This window comes from Rhinopithecus bieti, unplaced genomic scaffold (genome assembly GCF_001698545.2).
Source record: "Rhinopithecus bieti isolate Rb0 unplaced genomic scaffold, ASM169854v2 scaffold_62792, whole genome shotgun sequence".
Lineage (NCBI taxonomy): Eukaryota > Metazoa > Chordata > Mammalia > Primates > Cercopithecidae > Rhinopithecus > Rhinopithecus bieti.
This window is the reverse complement of record NW_016823935.1, coordinates 616046-620958: the sequence shown is the minus strand read 5'-3', so window position 1 is coordinate 620958 and position 4913 is coordinate 616046.

Genomic DNA, 4913 nt, shown 5'->3' with positions numbered 1-4913 from the left:
ATTTCTCTATACTTGTTTCTCTGTTTTCTTTCTTAGTATCTGGAAATTTCCTTTTTTCCAGTTGATCAGGCAAAAATTTTGGAGTCACCCTTGCACCTCTTTTTCTCTCATTCTTCACATGCAATCATCCATCCACAACATTTTAAAGAGTTCTCCCTGCCAAGTCTCTCTCAAGTCAAATTATTTTTCACTACTTCTACCACTGCTATGCTGGTCCAAAGTATCCTCATCTTTTGCCTAGAAGTGCAGCAGTATCTTAATGTATCTCTTTGCTCTAACTCTGTCTTTAAAACTAATTTTCCATATAGCATTTAAAAATGGGAGACAGATGACAGGTTTTTTTTTTTAATCTTCTGATGGCTTTGTATTTCTACAACTGTTATTTTGGCCTGTGATGCTTAACATGATCTGTTCCCCATTCCTCTTCCACTCTCATTACCTCTCTTCCCTTATCTCTTACTCTCTCCCGTATCCACTCCACTTCACTCCACTCCATTTAACTCTCACACTGGCCTCCTTGCTATTCTTTGCATACCAAGCATACTCATTCACCCTTAGGGACTTTGTGTTACCTGTCCCCACTGTCTAGAACTTCCTCACTGCCCCCTATATCTGCTTGGTTTGCTTTCTTCCTTCTTTTATATCTCAGCTTAAATATCTTTCTAATAAAGAGGAATTTCTTCCCTCCACATATAAAGAGTATTTTATTCAACTTCATGAATTCCCTTTACTCTATTATTTTTCCTTCAAAATATTCATTGTTACTTGATGTCCATTTACTCATTTTATTGTGACAACCGTAATAGACTGAAAAGATTCATCATGACAGCACCATTGGCAGTTTTGGTCTTTGCCATGTCAACAAATATTAGAACCATTCATGGAAGATAGTAGGTACTCAATAAATGTGGTTTGAATGGAATTCGATTACATTATTCATGACATTTCCTAAAATTTCATGTTCATATATCAAGACTATCCTCTGGATAGCAAAACCAAAGTAAAATACCACTGTGCCAAATATTTAAGGAGCAAAGTTACAGAGTAAAAGGGAATCTTTAATATATTCACTATTTCTTAAATTATCAACTTGAATTGAATATATCTAGGATTGATGAGCAAAATTATGAATTTAAATGATCATAAGATGTAACAGTATGTTTAAAAGCCATTGTAGAAAGTAGACTTGTAAAATCTTAAAATATAGACGTTTTCTAAAAAACAAAACAAAACAAAATACCAGCACAGTGATAATTCAGGAAGTTTTATTTAGTAGTAACTGGTGTCTCTATGATATATTACAAAATACAATTAATTTTTTATACAATATTATACTGAAGCATATTTTGCTTTCATATTCTTGGAAGAAAATCCACTAGCCTAGGGCTACCAACCTGGCAGGACAAGTCAGTTACCAGACAGAGTAATCCAACACACCAAGCAACTTCTATGCATAAATGGCACGATGATACAAATGGTGGTTGTGTAAAGTTAATTTGCTCATGGAATTAAGGGGGTAGTAGAACCACCCTAAGAGTGGTAGTGCTAGGGAACCAGAATAAAATCAAAGAAAGGAACAAGAAAAAGAGGGGCATTTCCTCTTCCACTCTCATTACCTCTCTGCCCTTATCTCTTCCTCTCTCCCATATGCACTCCACTTCTCTCCACTCCACTTCACTCTCACACTGGCCTCCTTGCTATTCTTTGCACACCAAGCATACTCATTCACCCTTCAGGGACTTTGTATTTCCTGTCCCCACTGGGGATATAAATATATACATTTATATATATTAATAAATATATAAATTTAAATGTGCTTTTTTCAGGACTTCTTGGGCTGTTACATATCTAATTTTTTTGTCAGAATAATGAAATATTGTTAGCAATTCTTTGTTTTGTCCAGCCTACCAGTTGATAGAGCTGTGAGAATTGGTTCTTAGATTAAGAGATGGTAGAATTTATTCCCCTCTTATGTTAATGAATTCAATTATGCTGCTGTCAACTTTTCAGTTACTGGTTTTTACCTCAACTATAATATAGGTCATGTCTACACAGATAAACAAGTCTGAGAGATCAATCAACACAGCAATTAAGTAAAATAATTTAAAGCTGGAACTAGTTTGGAATTTTGGCCTGATGTATCCAGCAATTCAACAGAAAGTTAACTGGTTTGTTTATGTGGATATAATCACAGCAGTAGGCCCTACTTTTTCTGCATGATCTTGTGCTACTAGTGACTTCAGTACGTAAGATAAATGGGGGCAAAGAAGAATGAACAATGAAGAACTTTAAAACTGATTTTAAGAATCAGGAATCTTGGGAAGACAGTGGATAGGAGGCAGGACCAGCTTGCAGCTCCAGCTTGGACGGACATGTAAAGACTCACATTTGAACTTCTACTACAGAACTACTGCAGGAATATACTAGGAAAGCTGTGAGAATCCACAGACCCTCTGAAGGAAGCGGATTGCTTCTGCAGGACCCAAGAAACAGCCCAAATACTGTGAGTGCCCAAGCTGTGACAGTGGGAAAGGAGGATTGTCTGCCCCCAAACATACCCTCACTGGGGAACCTGGAAGTATGGATCATGGAAAATGGATTTGACCTTACCTGGATTGGAGTCAGTTTAGACAGCTGAGAGAATTACAGGGGTGGAAGAAGTAGCGGGAAAAGCCCTGTGGGCTCCCTGGGTCCCCAGGGAAGCCATTTCTGACTTCTCTTACAGGGGTCCTTGAGGAGGGCTTCAATAGTAACTGGGAAAAGACCACAGGGAGAGGGCCGGGCGCGGTGGCTCAAGCCTGTAATCCCAGCACTTTGGGAGGCCGAGACGGGTGGATCACGAGGTCAGGAGATCGAGACCATCCTGGTCTACACGGTGAAACCCCGTCTCTACTAAAAAAAAAAAAGACCACAGGGAGAAGGAAACCTCCAGCTAAACTTTGTAACAATTCCAACCAAAGGCGAAGTCTCCTGGCCAGAATTCAGGGAAGGGTGTGAATTCAATGCAAACTCAACAGGGTGGGAGGCGTGAAAGCGCTGCTTGCTCTCTCAGACGGAAAGCTGGTAGCCTGGGGCTAGTTCTCAGTCATACTCCTCCACTAATTGGAAACAAACTCAGGGGGAGCACAGTGGGAGTGAGACCATCCTTTCGGGATGCATAGGAGCTGGGTGAGGGCTGTAACTGCTGGCTTTCCCCCACTTCCCTGACAAACTGCATGACACAGCAGAGGTAGCCATAATCCTCCTGGGAACATAACTCCATTGACCTGGAAACCACACCCCCCTTCCCTGCAGCAGCCATGGCCCCACCCCTTGGGCGGGACTTGCCCAAGGAGAGCCTGAGCTCAGACAAGCCTAACGCTGTCCCCGCTTGATGATTCTTCCCTACCCACTCTGGTAGCTGAAGACAAAGCATATTCTCTTGGGAGTTCGAGGGCCCTGCCCACTGCCTGATTCTCCATATACTACCATAGCTGATGCTCTCTTGAAAGCACCACCTCCTGGCAGGAGGTCAACCAGCACAAAAATAGTACATTAAGGACCAAAACGAAGGACCTCACAGAGTCCATTTCACTCCTTTTCCACCTCCAGTGGAACAGTTGCTGGTATCCATGGCTGAGAGACCTGAAGATGGTTCACATCACAGGGCTCTGTGCAGACAATTCCCAGTACCAGCCCAGAGCCTGGTAGCCCTGCTGAGTGGCTAGATCCAGAAGAGAAATAACAATTACTACAGTTCAGCTCTCAGGAAGCCATACCCCTAGGAAAAGGGGGAGAGTACTACATCAAGGGAGCACCCCATGGGACAAAAGAATGTGAACAGCAGGCTTAAGCCCCAGATCTTCCCTCAGACATAACTTACCCAAATGAGAAGGAACCAGAAAAACAATTCTGGTAACATAACAAAACAAGGCTCTTTAGCACTCCCCCACCACCAAAATCATACTAGCTCACCAGCAATGGATCCAAACCAAGAAGAAATCCTTGATTTAACCTGAAAAAGAATTCAGAAGGTCAATTATTAAGCTAATCGAGGAGGTACCAGAGAAAGGAGAAGTACAACTTAAGGAAATTAAAAAAAAAAAAAAGATAGAAGATATGGGGGTAGAAATCTACAGTGAAATAGATAGCATAAATAAAAAACAATCACAAACTTCAGGAAATAAAGGAGACACTTAGAGAAATGCAAAACGTTCTGGGAAGTTTCAGCAATAGAATCGAAGAAGCAGAAGAAAGAACTTCAGAGCTCAAAGACAAAGTTTTTGATTTAACCTAATCCAACAAAGACAAAGAAAAAAGAACAAAGCCCCCCAGAAGTTTGGGATTGTGTTAAACAACCAAACCTAAGAATAATTGGCATTCTTGAGGAAGAAGAGAAGTCTAAAAGTTGGGGAAACATATTTGGGACTTAATTAAACTAAAGAGCTTTTGCATGGCAAAAGGAACAGTCAGTAGAGTAAACAGACAACTTGAAGAATGTGAGAAAATCTTCACAATCTATACATCCAACAAAGGACTAATATCCAGAATCTACAAGGAACTCAAACAAATTAGCAAGAAAAAACAAACAATCCCATCAAAAAGTGGGCTAAGGACATGAATAGACGATTCTCAGAGGAAGAGATACAATGGCCAACAAACATATGAAAAAATGCTCAACATCACTAACGATCAGGGAAATGCATATCAAATCCACAATGTGATACCACCTTACTCCTGCAAGAATGGCCATAATAAAAAAATAAAAAAATAATAGATGTTGGCTTGGGTGTGGTAAACAGGGAACACTTTTACACTGCTGGTGGGAATGTAAACTAGTACAACCACTGTGGAAAACAGTATGAAGATTCCTTGAAGAACTAAAAGTAGAACTACCATCTGACCCAGAAATCCACTACTGGGTATCTACCCAG